The 21,095-nt window shown below is 37.4% G+C and overlaps 1 long non-coding RNA gene across 1 annotated transcript in view; it reads right to left on the minus strand.

Moving 5' to 3' along the window:
• Positions 1-20,714, minus strand: part of LOC146997911 (uncharacterized) — a 63,817-nt gene extending 43,103 nt beyond the window's left edge. The window contains exon 1 of the long non-coding RNA XR_015039960.1: positions 20,503-20,714. This is a non-coding gene — a long non-coding RNA (uncharacterized LOC146997911). The remainder of the gene's footprint in view (positions 1-20,502) is intronic.
• Between the last annotated feature and the right edge of the window lie 381 nt (positions 20,715-21,095).

A 21,095-nucleotide genomic window follows, 5' to 3' on the forward strand; every position in this document is an offset into this window, starting at 1 on the left:
TTGAAAGTTATAATATAGAATGAATAAACGCAAGGAATGGAATCTGTTAAGGGGATTTACAGAAGAATAAACAAATTTAAACTTTTGTCTACTAGAGTGGACATGATGCAACAAAGTGTTAAAACTACAACATTCTAATAAAATATAGCGGATTGTCAGATCTTTATGACAGTTTGTGCAGCGTGGATTCCTCTCGCCTTTCAGCAAATGTTCGTGAGTTAGTCTACAATGACCTATTCTCAACCGAGTCAAAATAACTTGTTTCCTTTGCCGTGGAAGGACAGCATTCAATTGTGGATTTAACATTTCTGAACTTGTTATTCGTTTGGTCGTCCCAATGCCTTTGTCATTTATTAAGAATTTTATGTTTGATCATCGTACTGATATCTGTAAGTGGAATCTGGGGATTAGATATTGCAGTAGCAGTTTTAGCTGTAATGTCCGCTAGTTCATTCCCTTTTATGCCAACGTGGCCAGGGATCCAGGAATAAAGAATCTGATATCCCCGATATTTTAAAGTCTGGTTAAGCTTCAGAATCCTGGTAATGCTGGGATGTAAGTTATACTTAGGCTCTTTGAGTGAAGTTAGGACACTCAAGGAATGTGTACAGATAATGAAATTCTTGTAACGATGTTCTGACAGAAACTTTAAAGCCTGATAAACTGTATAAGTTCAGAGGTAAAAACAAAGCAAGCCGGATATAATCGAAACCCCAAAAATAGTTTTTTCTATTGCAAAGGCTGCACCAACGTGATCTCGGCATTTTGAGCCATCTGTATAGAGAAGGATATAATTTCTGTATTTATGTCTATGTTTCGCAAAGACCTGCCTGTAAATGACCTCACTTGTACTAGATTTATCCCAGTGTTGGAAGGTAGCTAGAGACAGAATTTTCCTGTCTTCCCATAGTGGCATCTCAAAAGGATTCTCCAGCTGTGTATTTGCATTAGTCCATATTATACTGTTCTAGTAAGGTGCTAACTCTTAAACCAAACGATGGGATACATGATGGGCGTGCCTGATAGAAACGACAGCATAAATCATTGAGTAAGCGAATTCTCCCGGAAGAGCCAGATATTGATAATAGCCCTGGTCATTCCTGGAATTTATTTCAAATTCCATTTGCTTTTCATTGTCTAACAGCTCATTTTCATTCCCTTTTCTTAATAGAAATTTTATTTTAACTGTTATGTAGTTTATCAAACTAATCTTTTACTTTAGGCTCTAAGGGTCAATTCGATTCATCGAAAAATATAGAAGATGAAATGAACTCGCTTCCGCCTCCTATGGCAGTGGCTGTGAAACCATTCAAGTCTCAATTACTGACTCTTAAATTGCCATGAATTTCGGTCGTGACGAGTCTTCGACCCGAAGGTCTTTACTCCTCAATTATTTTCCCTACTGGAGCAGTCTTAGAACCCATAAGAAATATCCTTAAAGTAGGAGCTTAATACCTTCCTTATGAAGAAAAGGAAAGCGAATGTGTCGCCATCTATTGACGATGGTAGTAAATAGTGTCGTGGAGCATAACGAGCATGACATGCATAATTATGGTTTCAGCAAATTAGTAGGAATGAATGGATGTAAAGGCATGAAGATGAGCTTGTTGCATAAGTGAGGTTGAGAGTAGTATTGCATGTGTGGTGATAGTAGTGAAAAAGCGAAGATATTATTTTTTGCTGGTCACTAGAGGAGAAAATACAATTTTTCTGGCTGGTCACGTGATGCGAAAATTTCTAAGTAGTTTATCTGTATACTGATACAGGACAAAATATTAGTGCAAAACAAAATAGTAAATGAAGACAATCTTGGTTGAATAGACACGTAAAAGACAGTGACAAGAGTCAGTAATTGAGACCATTCAAGTCTCAATTACTGACTCTTGCAAAATCTGCAGCAGAAGTAAGAGAAAGCAAATTTTTATTTAACGCACCTTTTGCTATAAATACTCGGAAAAACTATTACTTCAGATACTCTGTTTCAAGAATTACTGTGCCAACTAAACGCTGCACTGTTTTCTGCCCCAAAACGCCGCAGTATTTTCTTCAGCAATTATTTCAAAAAATTCCTTGTGTTTCGAAGATATAATTGTACGCAAATTTTCAACTTAAGAAAGGTTTCCTGAAACACTGCAGACTTATTTAATTCTGGTGATACTTTCTTTGTGTCTCAAAATATAATGGAAAAATGTACTACATAAACTGCAAGTGAAAGAAATCATTTTGAGGTATTCCTAAGTCCCATTGAGCAGCGACGAAGACGGCTAACAAAAATTTAAAGGATCGCCCTGTTTTTACGAATAAATGACATCTACTGAATATGTAATGTGTGCGTGTGTTTGATTATGGTAAAGCCTCGAGGGCTATCTGTCTGAGGGGAGGGATGCCTTCGTGGAGGACATTCTAAGGGAAACCGGCTCGTATACACGTTACACATGTGGAAAACCACGAAAGCGTCCATGCCGCCAGCCCGTTCGCGGGATTCGAACCTCAAACCAAACTACCAGTGTTCAGCGACTTTCCCGCTCGCCCGCTGTTGGGTTCTGCTGAATATGAATCTAGTGTCTCAAAGTAATCAAAAGAAGGTTTTTTTTATATATATATTGCAAGGATTATGTTAATTTTATTAACAGTTAAATTTTAAGTTAAACTTCCTTTCCTGTCAAATTCTTAACTTCAACTTACTACTTCCGGCCAGAACGTTTTGGAATTTGCTGAATATTTATATATATAAGGAGGAGCGGTATTTAAACCACGAAGTTACTTACTGAGGCAGAGAAAATCAGAGTTTCTGATTTACGCGCGTCTGCCTTTTTGGCCACTCTCTCTCTCTCTTAAAGCTGTTATTACACTCGGCCGTACTCAGGCCCTTGCTAAGCTTCGTAGTAAAATAAGTTAAGGGGCTAACTCAAATTGAACCTTGATAGCTTCGGCTATACTTCTTTAGTTAATCTTAGTTTTAGTTTAATTCTTAGTCTCTTTAGTTCAAGTCCAAGTGCAGGCTTTGCTTGCACACTCCCAGGCGGAGTTTTGTTAAATCTTTTTGGAATAATAAAGGGTTAGTTACCTTTCTATCTTGTTGTTTCTTGTCACCGAACGCAAGCGATTATTCGTTTATCAGTTCTTAGATTCCTCACTTCCAACATTAACTTAGAATTCCAAAGTGAGGTACTCTACAATAGTGATCTCATAATACGTTAAACATCAGAGTTTAAAATTATGATTCTGGATCGAGAATCCCATTTTGTATGCTTTTGCTTATCTCAGCGTCTCTTAACGACGTTGTAATTGCAGAAAGAGTTGGAACTCTATCTCAACCTCTTGGCTCCCCAGCGACAGAGCGTTAAAGTCACTGGAAACTGGTAGTTCGATCCATGATTAAATCTTTGCAAACGGGCTGGTTGCATGGAAGGATATTAATGCAGATAAGAGCTAGTTTTCACTTAAAACAAACCTGCACGAAGGTACTCCACCCCAGGAAGCGATAGCTCTCGAATGGCGTTTTATTAATCCATTAACCTAACCTAATTTACCTCAGCTTCTTGATTTACAAGAATCCATGATTGGCGAGCAAATGATTATCTGGAAACGGATGAATCACACAAGCAAATAACGAATTCGTTTGGCGTGACTGAAAGTATTTTCATTCGTGGTGTATTTTCTAAGGACGGAATTAGCTCACATACACGTTACACATGGTAAAATCCAAGAAAACGCCTATGCACCCAGCTTGTTCGCGGCATTAGAACGTCGGACCTAACTACCAGTGTTCAGCGACTTTACCGGTCGGTCGCTGGTGGGCCTTTATCAGGTCAAGATCCCTCATGTGCAACTGAAGGATCTTGTGCAACTCATGTGCGATCTTGGTTTGGCTTATGTGATTACGGCAAAGCCTTGAGAAGCCTGCCTAAGGGGAGGAATTCCTTCATGGAGGATTTTCTAAGGGAAACTGGTTCGTATACACGTTACACACGGGGAAAACAACGAAAACGCCCATGCAGCCAGCCCGTTTTGCGGGATTCGAACCTCGGACCTAACTACCAGTGTTCAGCTACTTTACCACTCGGCCGCTGGTGGGCCCAGACATCGATCTTAATTCAGCGCATTGAAGCAAAGCAAGAAAACCTGCAAAAGGAGATTCAGTGCTAAATGAAACTGTACAAAATCGCCATTTGTATACATGTAGACCTACATTTTTTTAAAGAAGGAAACCGGGCCAGTAAAGATTCTATATGTTATACTTAGTAGAGTGGCATCAGTTCGCTTCATAGACGAATCAATATTCTATTTCGACCCCGACGATTATCGTATCTTCATACCGTTTTCCCTCTCCAAAAGACACACATCAACAGCTTAAGCGTTGATATAGCTATTTTCTATTTTTTAGCTATTTTCTTTTATGGGACTGCAAGTTGCAGAAAAAGAGAGAGATGAAATCTAGGCGTGGTGAAGGCAATGCTTCGGATTTTGTAACTAGGTTTCAAGGCGAATATGTTTAACTTTAATGACGGACCTCAGGCGACCTGTGCAACGAAAAACGTTGCATAATGAATATTTTTGCATTAACTCAGCAAACTAGACTTAAAACTAGCAGAAAAAAAAAATGACACGTTTCATTTTCAGATAAAACCGACATTTTTCACTATAAAAATACAACTACTTTTGCCGTTTAAAATAGCGGAAAATTTCTGGATGGAAAAGATGCGCACTGAAATTCCGTAAACGAAGCGTGAATTTTTTTTTAAAACTTAAGAACCTATTCGCTATGGATGCTAGATACCAATAAAACACCGACTGGGTATCTTATCACAATAGTAGCACTCTCGGGGAACAATAATTACGAACCTGGTGGTTCCAGAAAACTGAGAGAAGATTGTTTTATACAAGGGTTTCTTAAACTTTTTTCAGTCGCGACCCCTTTTTTATCACAGAGATTTTTTCGCGACCCATTTTGTGGGACCCCATAAGTATTGCGCAAATCAGACACACGCGTGAGTGATATTGTCAACTTTTTCTCTTTTACTGTAAGTTTTAGTTTCCTTTAATTTCTAATTTTAAGACATAGAACAATGTGAAAATTTTAAATAAGTAACCGACGAAATGACATCATCACATGCAAAACAAGTAAAAGGAACGTTTATTAAAAAATGCGTCGAAGCGTTTTCGTTTTTTTCTTTGTCTGTATTGTCTTATCTTTATCTATTTTCAGATACATTGTGTCAAAATATTTGGTAATTGTAAAATTATTATAATAAGTCAAAGAAATATCAAAACAGTGTAACGTCAGTACACTCGTGTCGGGTGAAAGAAAGACAGGTTGTCTTTTAAATTATTTATTTGATAAACTAAAATAGATTTCTTGATTAAAACAAAAATAAACTGATCATTACAGCTCTAAATCACACAATATCCGCTAACGCAGATTGGACGCAAAAAAGCGTCCTTTTTACTGTAGTTACAGCATAAAAAAAACTACTACAGAAACCACTGGCGTGATTTAGAACGTAAAAGATGCGTCCTGTCACCTCAAAATCACATGAAGAACTCTACGCAAAGATTTCACTCGTTTTGTTATCTGCGAAGAGAAACATAATTAGTTCCTTGTGTCCGGAAACTCCCAGGGGTTTTTATCTGTAGTCCTGCTTTTTGCAGGTATGGTCCAATTCGTCCGCGAACAAACAGGAAGTTATAATTCAGCACCTGTGCCCGCGCGGGTGCTAGTAGCTGTATCATCACAACAGCTAAAATTTTTGGCGACCCATTGCTGGAGGTCCGCGACCAAGGGGAGTCGCGATCCGAAACTCTACTCCAGAATTTCACAACCTAAAAAGGGAAAGGTTTGTTTCCTTGAGGGTTTAAACTAAACGAATGAATACTTCTGTTCTTAGTGAAACTTAAAGAAATGCTTTAAAATTAATAATCTACCTATCTTATATCCATTTTGTATTTCCAATGCTACATTAATTTTCAAAATTAAGTCTATATTTGATTTGCTTTTGTGCGTTATAAAACATTAGGAAGCATACTTTAAGTCTTATAGTAGAATAAGATAAATGACTCAATTTTTTTCTCACTTTACTACATGGTTTCACATTGATCGCTCTACCATAAATCAAATAGTTTCGGAACTGTGGTACCCTAACATAAATGGCATGCTCCAACCTAAATCAAATAGTTCGTGAACTTCAAAAATACTGCTTCAGTTTACAGAGAGTACAAAAACTCATTAGGTGTAGATCTAAGAAACTGGTTCATTGAGAGTTTCTAAGCTCTCAGCTGTTCCCTAGGTGTCGGCTTTCGGCAGAGAAAAACATACTATGAGGGGATTCGAATTTCCTCCCCTTTTGTTAAGATGTGTATTGGTGTGGTGTATTTAATTATGGCAAAGCACACTAGAGCTATCTGCCTAAGGGGAGGGATGCCTTCGTGGAGGACTTTCTAAGGGAAATTGGCTCGTATACACGTTACACATGGGGAAAAACACGAAAACGCCCACGCAGCCAGCCCGTTCGCGGGATTCGAACCTCGGACCGAACTACCACTGTTCAGCGACTTTACCGCTCGGCCGCTGGTGGGCCCCCTTTTGTTAAGATTCATACAGGTTGACCAGAAGACGGACGGTAACATCATTAAAAATTACTCTTTAGATTTACGAACAAAACTCAGAGAACAAGGGTTTCTCCACGTCTTATATTATTACGAGTCATTTTCCACAGAAAGTCCTCCACGAAGGCATACCACCTTTAAGATTAATAAAATTCGCATACTCCAACATAAATAAAATATTTCATTAATTGCGAAAATAACTATTTCAGTTTACGAGAAACAGAAACTCATTAGGGTAGATTTGGGCTGGGCAAAGTCTCGAGGGCTATCTGCCTAAGAGGAGGGATGCCTTGGTGGTGAATATTCTAAGGGAAACTGTCTGGTGGAATCGGTAGCGGCAGGGCCGTCCCTAGGCCATCGTCTGCCCGCGTACTTTCCAAAGATTGTCGCCCCCATATTAAAAAAAAAAATGCTCAATGATTAATTAAATTTTTATTTCATATTCATTAAGTACTTACATGTGACAAATTGTATGAAAAGTACTTACACATGACAAGTATAATGAATTTAAAATATTTAGTCGTGGTACCGCGAGAGTCCAGCTGCCGTGTAGTTTACGCACTGAACCCCCGCTAAGAGCGGCCCTGGGTAGCGGGGCATGGCTTGCCATTTGATCCGAATTCCGTGTAATCCCGCGGTATCAGTAGCGGTGCAGCGGCTATTCTGTTGCTTAACACCATCATTCCTTCAATGCACAGCTGCCCGCATAGAACTGGCAGGAACACTGACGACAAGTCAAATCTTCAGGCCAAAATACAGCCGCACTTTGACCGCCAGGAGTGGTGATGCCGGTCGACCAGTTCAGCCATGAGTTTTCAGAGATGGTGGCAGTGCAGTGAATTTTCTTAAGCTTTCGATCGGAGCTAATTACCTGACAGATCCACCTCCCGCCCAATACTGAGGTTATAATTTGGGGTCGGGCTTGGTCGTGCGTCTGCTTTAGATCGCCGTAGCAGCTGTACATAAACATACCTATAAAACTCAAAGAAATAATTGTATTTACTTGAGCAAAATTCACATGCGTCCAATAATACGGTTGAGCCGTTTTATTTGACAATAATTTTCAATTTAGGAATTGAATTATATTGAATTTTAATGAACTTTCATTCTAAAAGTGCAAATGTCACATCACTTATTTTGGTAAATTAAACGTGAAATTGCATGAACTATAAAACATCATTAAATAATATTTTAAAGAAGGTGACCCTCCCTTTCTCGTAAATTAAATACAACTTACATTCTATTTAATTATTTTAACAATATTATGAAATAATTTCTAACAAGGAAGGTCTTCCAATCTTGATTTCTCAATTTTTCTAAAAAAAAATGCTTATGAATATAACATTTAAAATTACGTAACAGTAAAAAAACTAGCTGCTAATACTCTAATGATAAACAAAAAATTACAAAGAATAACGAGATTTGAAGACTCAGCGCTCTTTTATTTTATTCTCTTCTAACAAATTTTAAAATTTTCAAAACGTAGGTTTCAAAAATCATCCCCAAATTGATCGATTCAGGCAGAAAAAGGTTAAAAAAAAAAAAAAAAAAAAATCTGAAAGGTTTCAGATTTTAAATTACATCCAAAAAGGCTTTTTTTTTTTTTTTTAACGTTTGTGCCTTACCTTTATTTATTAAATATCATAATCTACGTACTCAAAATATAAAATTCAGTTCAACAGCAATATCGCAATTTAATTTTAAAAATGAGCATATCTTTAGAATTTCCGGTACAGAGTCTCGCGCGCTGGAGCAATGGCAAACTATACGAAAAATTTTATTTTTCGTTCAGTGTTGCCATTGCTCGCTTTGAAATCGTTTAGTTTTTTTTTAATCAAAAACTCGTTGGAAATGTTACAAAATCTCAAATAGATAATAAAACAAACTTCAAATTAGAGCTGGTAGGCTATATTTTGTAAAGAAATTTTGATTAAAAAAGTCAACAATTTTATAGCGAGCAATGGCAACACTAAATGGAATAAAACATTTTTTATGTTCAGTGCGCGAGACTGTCCAACGGAAATTCTAAAGATATGCTGCTTTTAAATATTTTTAGCCCAAACGTGTAGATGTATGTAAATGGAGAAAGACCCCTTCAAACGTAATATAAAATCTAAAGACTTACTTCATCTCTTGAAGCAATAAAATACACTCATGTCCATAAATTAAGGATAATGCAAAATCAGGCAAAGAAAGAGTTAGAAGCAAAACAAATTTGACTTATTTGTAAAGCTTATTTATTAAACAAAAGGTAAAGAGCAAAAACAGATGCTATATGTTTGATATTATTAAAAAAATTAGCGATTTTTTCTCTCTGGAGCAAATTACAAAAAAAAAAAACTATTTACAAAAAACCAATATTACATGGTTGCTATGATTGTTAATACATTGTATGTCGCCCAGACGATGCAATACACTCCGTACAACGCCTAGGCATGCTGAGTATCAAATTATCGATGTGATCTTGGGGAATATTACACCACTCAAAAAGCAATGCTCTCCGAAGTTCCGGTAGACGTGTAGGAGGAGGTTGATGGGCTGCAACAACTCGTCGGCTAAACATGTCCCACACGTGCTCTACTGGATTCAAGTCCGCTGAGAATGCTGGCCAGTCCATACGGGTGATATCCTTCGATTGAAGGCATTCGCTTACGATGTTTGTATGGTGAGGACGGGCGTTGTCATCCATAAACACAAACTGTGCGCCCCGAAACAAACGTACATGTTGTTCCAGAATGACATCCCGATAGATTTGGCTTGTCATGGTTCCAATTTGAACATGCAGGTCAGTTCTGGAACCCAGAATAATTCCACCCCAAACGAGCACTCCTGCACCACCGTAACGGTGTCGTTCAATGATGTTTTCTTGGTGGTAACGGGTACCTGGAGCTCTCCATATGAAAGTCTGGCGAGAATTAGACTGCAAGCTAAACCTGGACTCGTCGGAAAACATCACACAAGCCCACTGTTGCGGTGTCCACAATGCATGCTCTCTACTCCAGGCTAACCGCAGGCGACAGCGAGTTGCAGTAATTGGAACGCATCTGACAGGTCTACGAGCATATAGACCCATCTGCCCTAAGCGTCTATACACGGTCTGCCTTGAAATTGTCGTACCAGTGGCCGAAGAGAGCTGACGAGACAGGTCTGAGGCTGTGCTCCGCCTGTTTCTTTTGGCAGTAACTGTCAAATACCGGTCCTCATTCGGCGTTGTAACTCTGGGGCGACCTGTGCTGTAACGTCTACTCACATTACCATCATCTTGGAATCGTTGCCAAAGCCTGGAGATGACACTCTGGGCAATTCCAAGTTCGTCTGATACTTCCAGTTGGGTACGCCCACATTCCAGACGGCCGATAATTCTACCACGTAAAAAATCATCCAAATGCGTCCTTTGTGTCATAACTATTCGGTTATTGCACTGAAATGCTTATAAAGCGCCTGCGAACAATTTTACTTCTTTGCCTGTATTCCTTATATATCACTCTCTTACACTCTCATCATTGTGACGTACCATCGGTGTCATCTGGTTCCTTCCTGAAATTTGCACATGATCCTTGAAGATGTGCGTAGTGATTTTACAGGTGATATATTTATTTTAGAGTTCGATTTCCGCGTGACTCCGAATTATCCTTAATTTATGGACATGAGTGTACAAGAATGTAGTGAAATATTCGGTCTTTCACCGACGTATTTGGTGAATGTTGATATTCTCCGGTGAAAGTCGACATTCTCCAATTTCGGTCTTTCACGGTAACATACACACATCACACATATATATTACATCTGTCAGTAGATAATCAGACTACTCCTTAAAATGAAATCATAAATTCAGCCACAACAGAAAATTCAACAGTCACACAAAAGCTCTTCAGCTGCTGCTATATATAAGAGGCCTAGATAAATTGCATGAATAAAATTGATAAATAATTAAGAGCTCACAAAGAGCAACAGATGAAAATAGTTCAATGTGTTTTGAACTTCATGGTGAAAAATATTGAAAGTCAAGGAGTGAAAACTGCTCAAGTTTCTGATTTTCATTACTTTGTAAATGATAAAAACTTAAAATTATAAATAAGAACAACAAATTAAAAAAACTTCATGCTATAGCAAGTTCACCATAACTATGATGAAATATCTTATAAAATTTTTGCTTTTGATGTTACATCTAGAGTGAGAGTTCAAAACTTAAACTTTTAAATAGCAAACTCTCACTTTCAAACAATGAAGACCTATTAACACAAATTTGAAGCAATAATATAATCAACAGACTAAAATTTATTTTGAGAGGTAAATAGAAATGGCAATAACTTGTTACAGAAAAATACACTTTTTACTACTTTAGATTTTTTCATTATTTGATTACATACGGAATATGAGCAATAACTGACAGCAAAAACGTATAAGCTATATTTTTCTTAAAATAATAATATGATTCAAACTATTATTATTAAAAACTCCGTATATTATCAATACGAATATTTTTAATTTTGTATAAATAATGAAACAGCTAAAATTTATAAAGTTAATTACAAATATTTTCTTACGTGAAATGGCGAAACTTTTCAAAATTGACAATTTGCTAGACAACTTGGTTACTACAAGTAGACGATCCAATAACGCAATGCAATCAGAAAGAGTTGTAGACTTTCATTACGTCAAAATTGAACATTTAACCAAAGTATTTCCCATATTTAAGGTTGGGTTTATTTTATTATGGCAAAGCACTTGACGGTTATCTGCTATGACGAACCTGCATTTATCCATGGCGGCCCGTAGAGCAATCACAAAACATCCGGTGGTTCAGTTTTTCTAATACTATTTATTATTCGTTATATTTACATATTTACAACTGTCCTATTGTTAGGTGGACTACCTTCACAGAAATAATGTTGCCTAATCAAACGACATTTCGTTTCTACTTACATGCATTGCGCTACTGCCAAGCAGCGCCCTCTACTTCTTTCTTTACAACACTCCCCACCTGTGAACTCTTTAAGTTCACAGAAACCGAATACAAAATAAACCATAATTTTTAAATCAAACACAACATTTGAATACTATATAAACTACATCAAATTACAAATAACAATTAAGTAATGTTTAAACACGTTAAATCAACTTATAAAGTAATTACTAAATAAGAAACATTATACTAAATCAAAATTCGCAAGAATTATATAAACTAAACTACATTTAGCAACAATCAATAAAGATATTCAGAAGATGACATGTGTGCAAACAACAAATTAGATTATTACACTGTAACTCTTTACTACTAATTATGCACTTCAAGGTTGTACAGCAATTGTACTGGTCTCTTTAGATTACCTGTTTGAGTTTTAATGAGACACGAGCGAACCTGACCATCTCTGCCAGGATAAGTTTCTATTATCTTACCTAGTGTCCACAAATTCCTAGGTAAACGGTCGTCATGTACAAGGACTACATCATTAACATTAAACTGACCAGACACTTTAGTAGGTGGACATAAATTCACAGATCTTAAAGAAAGCAAGTAATCCTTCCTCCACCTATTCCAAAAGTGGTTTAACAAGGTTTGTTGATGTTTACACCTTTTGATCAAGGAATGTCTAGACCCAATAAAGTCTTCTCTGCACACTCTTGTAACTGGAAGAGAAAGTAAACGTTTACCAATTAAGAAATGAGGAGGAGTTAGAGGTGAGGGTTCTGAAGGGTCATTGTAGACATACGTTATGGGTCTTGAATTAATTATGGCTTCGATTTCTACGAAGACTGTTTCTAGCTCATTCAAAGAGAGACTAGAACGTCCAACTATTTTCCTTAAACAAGTTTTGATCGTTCTAAAATGCCTTTCCCAGAACCCTCCCCACCATGCTCCTTTTTCCACAATAAACTTCCATGTTATACCGTGGGAAGAAAACAAATTTTGTACAGATGGATGTTGAATACACTTCCAAATTTTTCGCAACTCGAGATCAGCACATTTGAATGTCTTGGCATTGTCAGAATATATCGTTGAGCATAATCCACGACGAGAAATAAACCTGCGAAACGCAAGCATGAAATTCTCCACGCTCATAGAAGGGACAAGTTCTAGATGTAAAGCTCGAGTTGTAGCACATGTAAACAAAAGCAGATAATGTTTATTCTTGCTGTCCTTTGTAAAAAAGGGACCAGCATAATCCAGCCCTGTTACAGAAAATGGAGATGATTGAAGAACACGATCAGGTGGTAAAGGAGCGGTTTCCTGTGTACCGGCACGCACCTTGTATCGTTTACACAAAGAGCACTTACTTAACGTGGACTTGACGAATTGGCGTCCTTTTATGATCCAAAACTTTTCTCTAATATCAGCCAAGGTAGCTTCGACTCCAGCATGAAACAATTTGTTATGAGACTCAAAAATTACTCGTTCACTGTATCTATCTTTATAAGGTAACAGCCATGGGTGTTTTTCTTCGAAAGAAAAGTCTGAGAATTGAAGTCTGCCCTTTAAACGCAGAAGACCATGGGTATCCAATTCTGGGTTAAGTGAATAAATCGACGATGTCTTTTCTAAGCATTTTCCACTTGATAGATCTAGAATCTCCCTCGCAAAGTATTTTCGCTGTGTAACTTTTACATAATAGAGCTCAGCTTGCGAAATTTCAACAGAGCTTAATGGACCTTTGACTTTCACTGAATTTCGTTTTATATTGTTGGTAAACCGCATAACATAAGCCGTAATTCGATACACCTTCAGCAGCCTGCTGAATCGCGTTAACTGAAGTAATGCCGAAGATTCTACGTCTTGAACAAAAACATGAAGAGATGTTTGCACCCTTGCTTCGTTCTGAACGCTCTCCTCGTCGATGTTGGTCTGTTGATTTACTGGCCAAACACTTTCAGGTTGAGACAGCCAGCTAGGTCCCTGTAACCAAAGGGAACTTCTCACAAGATTAAAGGCATTTTCTCCTCGAGATAAAAGGTCAGCAGGGTTTTCACTCCCACTGCAGTGAAACCAGCATTCAGGATCCGTGAGTGACTGAATATCAGAAACTCGGTTTGATACAAAGGGTTTCCAATTTCTTGCACATCCCTTTATCCAGTAGATAGTTATTTGGCTATCACTCCAAAGAAACTTTTGATGACACAGTTCAGGAAACAGCTTTGTCAAATACATAGACAATTTGGCGGCTACTAAAGCAGCCATCAACTCCAAACGAGGTAAAGTCATAGTCTTGAGTGGAGCTACGCGGTAATGAAACTGGTGCAAATAATGTTTTCTGAATCAAGGTATCTAAAGTATGCTACTGCGCCGTACGCTTTAGGGCTAGCGTCAGCAAATACATGAAGACTAACATTAGATTTTTCACTACTACCAAAATATTTTCTCGGAAGAGAAAAATCCTCCAACACCTGTAATTCAGCTTGCCAGCGACTCCAGTTCTTAACTATTTCTAATGGAAGGGTATCATCCCAGTCCACACCTAATGTCCAAATTTTTTGTAACAGAATTTTCATTTTCATCACAAAGGGTTGAAACACACCAATTGGATCGTAAACTTTGGCCACCCTTTGGAGAATAGTCCTTTTTGTGACCTCAGCACTGTCATGGGATAAATTTCCTAAAAATTCGCAATTCAACTTGATCTTATCTGCTTCAGAGTTCCAGATCATGCCCAAAAATTTTGACTCTTTAGCTGGTTCTATGTTATAACCTTTTCCAATCCACCAGGAATTAAGTTCCTCGGAATTTGACCTTAATTTTCTCAAATTCATCTCAGCGTCTTTATAAAAATCTTAACCGCGTCTGAGGATAATCGACATGCATCTTCAATAGTGTCTGCACCGTAGTATAAATCGTCTACATATAACAAGGAATCTAACATTTCATAACTTTCTGGATTTGTGCTTTTATATTTTTTAATGTGGAATTTTATCGTCATCGCTAAAATTGCTGGACTACAGCAAAGTCCGAATGGAAGACGTTTAAACCTTAAAACTTTATATTTTTCCTCACTATTCCCGAACCAAAGAAATTTTAAATATTCCCTATCCTTTTCTAAGATTCCTATCATTAAAAAGGCCTTAGCTAAATCTCCGCTGAAAGCAATTTCATATTTCCGAAATTTTAAAATTATGTCCAAAACCACGGGGATCAAACTAGGTCCAATGTCTAAAAAATCATTTAAGGACTTTACACCTTTAGTTCTAGAAGAGCTCGCGTCGTAAATAATCCTACAACTTGTGGTTTCCTTAGGTTTTATTATTTCCCTGTGCGGCATAAAATACGATGCCTCCGTTATTTCCTGTGAACACTTCTCAACTATACCCTCCTTCATTTGCTCTTCAATTACGGATTTATACTGCTGATAAATCTCAGGATTTCTAATAAGTCTATTTTTAAGACTTTCAAATCGTCTTAATGCTACTCCGAAATTATTTTCTAACTGCTCTGCTTCCGATTTCCATAATAAACTGACATAGTATCTATTACCTTCTACCCGTATTTCCTTTTCAAAGCTCTGAATCATTTCTCTCACCTCGTTAGAAATCGCTGAGTCATCGGTAAGGCCCATCAAATCTAAAGTCCACAACGATCTCAATGAATCAGTTACGCAAGAAGAAAGGTTTACTATTGCCGTGTTTTGAGATACTATTTCGCTCTCTTTATCTTGAAGGCCAACTGGGACCCATCCAAACATAGTAGAAATCGCATAAATTTCCTTTCTAAATTTAATCTTTTCCCCCCTTACCATCTTCCAGTAATAATCCACACCTATTAGAATTCCAACGCTTCTTTTACATAAACAAGCGATTCGCAATCCGCACTCATTCATCATTTTTAGTGTTTGTTTTGACGGCGTGGTCATATGCGCAGCCGTTATGGCGTCAGTGACGAGACAGCTGATTTTTATTTTGTTCTTTTGATTCGCATCCGAAACACAGAATTCGACAACCTTATATGTTTTAGGTACTGCGTATTTCATTCCGAAAGAATAAATAGACAATGTTTCTTCTCCAACAAATTTTAAGTTTAATTTCTTAACTACACTAATATGAACAAAACTTCGTGTAGCACCACAATCGAAAATTAAATTAGTTAACTCTGACTTTCCGTCATAATGAGCTAACACTGAACAGGTTTGCAATAAAGCATTTTTATTCAATGATTCATCACATGGAACAACAGAAAGCGTGTGTTCTTTCGGGGAGTTCTGTGTTTCACCTACTGAATTGTCTCGCGAGCTTTCGCACAATTCTTTTATGTTTTGATTTGAAGCCGTTCGCGCTTTGTTACGATTTGAACTACTCGTACATAGTGACTCATGATGCGACTTAAACCCGCATTTTAAGCAGTTAGTTTTATTTCTGCACGATTTCCAAATGTGATATTTTCGAAAACAAATAAAGCATCTAATTTCAGTACGTAACTTACACAATTTTTCTTTAATGCTTTTATCACAAGAAAATGAATTATGGGACTTTTCGCAGAAGATGCATGCACGATTATCAACAGCATTGAAACTGGCAGCCGTAGGTACATTTCTGTGAATTTTTTTATAATCAGACTTAGCATGTTCGAAACGTGGAGGCAAGGTATTTCTTTTATCTCGCGTCAATAAACTCGACGCTTCACGACATTCAATTTCCCGCTTTATGAAGTCCAACAAGTCTGAAACATTAATTTCTTCATTTGGGTTTTTCCTTCGATTAAATTCCAGAACGAACTCTTCTGGAATAGCTTTTAACAACACAGGTATTAATAACTGACCAAATGAACCTTTCGTAACTCCTTGCGCTTCCAAATTCCGAACTGCAATTTCGATTTCATCATATAACCTACGTAAAGCTTTAATATTATTTGAATTCCTTACTGGTTCTAAATTTAACAGTTTGTTCATGAATTGACTAATTATTATTTCTTTTTTCCCGAATCTATCCTTCAAAGTTTTTATACTCTCATCGTAATTTTTTGCATTTAATTCTAATGAAGATACTACATTACTCGCGGCACCTGTAAGTAATGTTTTCAAGTATGCGAATTTTTCTATCTTACTAAGACTTTCGTTTTTGTCTATAGTGCTTTCGTAACTGTTCCAAAACTCCGTAAATTTTTCAGGATCACCTGAATATTTCTCTAAAACTAGTTTTGGAAGTTTTACCGTAGTTTGTACATTTTGCAGTCTAACCAAGTTTTGTTCAGGATCTTTAATACTTATTTTATCCTCTTCCAACATTCGATTAATTCGTTTAATAGCTCGAGAACATTTTTCCTGATATTCCTCAGAACTAACTACATCCGCTTCTAGAGAATCTATCTCAATTACGGAATGAATTGCCTCGTCTAATTCTTTCAAATTACTTTTCCTTTCTATTAATAATTCATGCACTTCGCATAATTCATCTGTATCTTTCTTTGCTAAGCTATCCTCGACTTTCTTTAGTAGTTTAGATACTACCGTTCTCAATGCGGTTCTCTTTCGTTTTAATCTATCTAGTTCTGCCATTAATTCGCGTTAATACACAAATGTACCTAAGACTGCAAATTATCAAAATTCAAATCAAACACGTTCAAAATTTAATAATAATCACGCTCTTACCTAGGGCATGGTCTGGACACATCCTTCCTCGTGAAGTTCACTTTAACAAATCCAAACATTTCCGTAAGATGCACCACTATGACGAACCTGCATTTATCCATGGCGGCCCGTAGAGCAATCACAAAACATCCGGTGGTTCAGTTTTTCTAATACTATTTATTATTCGTTATATTTACATATTTACAACTGTCCTATTGTTAGGTGGACTACCTTCACAGAAATCATGTTGCCTAATCAAACGACATTTCGTTTCTACTTACATGCATTGCGCTACTGCCAAGCAGCGCCCTCTACTTCTTTCTTTACAACATCTGCCTAAAGGGAGGGGGCCCAGCAGCGGTAGAGTTGCTGAACACTGGTGGATCGGTCCGAGGTTGGAACACCGCAAACGGGCTGGCTGCATTGGTGTTTTCGTTGATTCCCCCCCCCTATGTAACGTGTATACCAGGCAGTTTCCCCTAAAACGTCCTCCACGAAAGCCTTCCTTCAGGCCGATAATTCTCGAGTGCTTTGCCATAATCAAATACACACCACACGCCTAAAAGAGAGGGATGTCTTTTTGGGAAACACATACATACTATGCTTAATATACTATGATACAAAGGAAATAAAATAGGAAGAAATGGATTATTCGCATGAATTTAACGAAGAACAAAAATTCTCTTGAGTAAACTTTCAACCATCTCATTAAATCTTTTATCAGAAACTCTGAGGAGTTTACCAATAACTAGGATTGGCGTGAAAGTTTGGTTTGGTTTTTATGTGATTATGGCATAAAAGTATGTTCTTCTAAATAGCTTCTGAAATCCCTTCATGGGTATATCTTTCTTGAGCTATTCACAGAAACAATGCATTAGTGATATCCAATATACTTTGCAAATTTAACCACTTCCGCTAAAAAGACGTGCAACGCACGTCGAGATGCTTTTGTCTCAAACCGCGAGCGACGTGAACACCACGTCGAGAGGCATTTATCGCAAAAATGAAAATAACGTGGTGCACACGTCGCCCAACAAAGAGATTGGGTTTAATCCTAGTATCCGGTGCACACGGGATTTGGCTACTTTTGGCGACTTTATGATGAGCAGTAAAAACGGGACATATACGATGAGTAGTTAACGGGTCATTCAAAGAAAATACATAATTAAACATAGTATATACTATATATATAGTATATATATACTATGTATATACACACATAGTATATAGTGTATAATATATATATATATATAGACGTTTTATGGATCATTTTTGGTGTTGGCGATAATTTTCAAAGTCGCACCAAGGCTGTACCGTATACTAGGATTTTACCCGAGATTGTTTATTTCTCGAGTTACAGCTCTGGATTGCACTCGCAGACGCGGAGCGGCGTAAATGAGACACTTTGTAGCGCACGGCACCGCAACCGTGAAGTTTAGTCGTAGCGCAAGTGCTTAAAGAATTGTTCCTGTGTAAGCAAGCACAGAAACAGCGCGTAGGTGTTCTTTTTCTAATCTTAAAATGCCTTTCTCGGAAATGGTTGCCCAGCCAGTATAGTGGTTAGTGACACCGACTATCGTAGCGATAGGGCCGGGTTCGAATCCTGAAGAAGGCATGGTTGTAGTTGTCTCAATCAGAATGGAATTTTGACTACTCTAAAATAATGATACATCTTGTATGTACAAGATACGCCCAAAGGGGTATTACATATAAATTATATATTACACATACATACGCGTTTCGAAGTAATCCGGATTAAGTCACTTTTGGGCTAAAATGCCATTCTGCTGAAAATATTCTGAAGTTTCGTTGCTTTAGCCGCTGTCAGCAGTCTGTCGAATATTAAGTTCCAGAAGCCTTCATATCTTTAAGCATATACGCCTCCTAATATCTCTTAAAAAGGATTTAGAAAAGGCCCACACGGTATAGTGTTTAGAGGATTTACTCCTCTAATTAAATGTACGATTAAATTTTACGGCTAATCTTCGAAATACGGTAACAGGTAGTTTGGCGACATTTTGGTAAGGCGACAAAGGTTACTACCTAGAACTTTAGCAATAATCTGAGAAGTACATTCCATCTTGTATCTTGCGTGAAACAGTGTTGTTTAATATTTGGATCCCATGGCCCTCTCTAAAGTAAATGCCCACCAGTGGCCGAGCGGTACAGTCGCTGAACACTGGTAGTTCGGTCCGAGGTTCGAATCCCGCGAACGGGCTGGCTGCATGGACGTTTTCGTGGTTTTCCATATGTGTAACGTGTATACGAGCCAGTTTCCTTAGAAAGTCTTCCACGAAGGCATCCCTCCTCTTAGGCAGATAGCCCTCGAGGCTTTGCCGTAATTAAAATAACCTAACCTAACCTCTGAAGTAAATTTCAAATTTTTATTACATTTATGTGATCATCCAAAAGAGTTGCTTGAATGGTGTATGAGTGTACGATTAATTGCAGATAAGTATGAATGTCCAACATGGGGAATGAAATGAGACTGTGCGAAAGGAAGGATATTACATATAAGTTTGAATGACGGTGCAAGAAATCTGGTGAAAATGGACTTTCCCGAAAATTCCGATCGTGATTTTAGCTAATAAGCACTTAGAAACAATTTCGCACCTGATCTTCGTCATGATTAAGCACTTTTGTTCCATAAAAGTTCTAGCATAAGCGTAATTCGGCTAGGAGATTGTTAGAAAAAATGCTGAGTAAAAAAAAAAAAAAAAAAAAAAAAAAAAACTTTACTTTGTGAAAATAAAATGGCGTCAAAAAAAAAAAAAAAAAAACTCGCAGGTTTCTGTAGCAGTGTTGGTCGCCAAATTTTCGCCAAAAAAATTGCCAAGTTACCATAATACGAAGATTCACCAAGTTTACTTTTCGAACTCAAAATCACAAAAATGTACATATGTATTTCAAAACGCATACCACAGAAAAATCAATACATACATTACACTGAAATAAGAAAACATGCATAAAAAGCACAAAACGTTACGAATAACAATTTCATAAACCTGTCATGCACATATTCAAAGTTATTGAACGTGACAAGAGTAAATCACGCGTATCTTCCCTAATTGCATATGTATCACCTTTACATTATATGAAAAAGCGTGAAAATAAGAAACATCGCATTAAAATACTAAGAATTTCTCATAACCGTCAAATAATCCCTTCATGCACGGATACAAAGTTAATGAACTCGACGAAAATCAAACACGTAAAATTTCTTAAACAGAGCCAGTAAACGCTCTTGATATTCAAATTAAAACCAAAAAAGCACTAAATCATGCGTTTTCAACACCTCGGTTTAATTTCACGGAATATAAATTGTCAATGTCAAATGTAAACATACCTGTCAGCTTAGGCTTAGTGGCTCCAGAACGCAAGAGAACACAAAATTCACAATTCTTATAATGTCCAATTCTTTATAAATCAGTATCCGGAACACATACAAGAACACAGTTCAACACCTAAATTCACTTACGCGGGTCTTTTTTACCGAAATATTTCATAAAAATTAAGAGCTCTTAAAACATACAAACATCATGGCGCCGAGCATGCGCAGAACTCCCCCAATTTGGTATAGGAAAATTTTCTTCGATATCGAGTATGGGCTCACCAACGGCCGAGCGGTAAAGTCGATGAACACTGGTAATTCGGTCCGAGGTTCGAGTCCCGCGAACGGGCTGGCTGGGTGGGCGTTTTCATGAGCTTTTCGTGGTTTTCCCAATGCGCAACGTGTATACGTTTGCTAGGGTTTGGCACGTTATGAAAATTTGGTGACTTCTACTAAGGTGGTTGCGTTAATATGCAAGTACCAGTCTATTGTATCTAAAACGAGAACTAAATTAATTATAACTGAAACTAAGCTAAAAAGACAAACTGTAAATTATTCGGTACTGTTCCGTTATCAGGACCGACTTCAGATACTTACAAAAGCGGACG

Source organism: Stegodyphus dumicola, chromosome 3 (assembly GCF_044657685.1).
Source record: "Stegodyphus dumicola isolate Sdum_Otavi_A_Nest chromosome 3, ASM4465768v1".
Taxonomy (NCBI): domain Eukaryota; kingdom Metazoa; phylum Arthropoda; class Arachnida; order Araneae; family Eresidae; genus Stegodyphus; species Stegodyphus dumicola.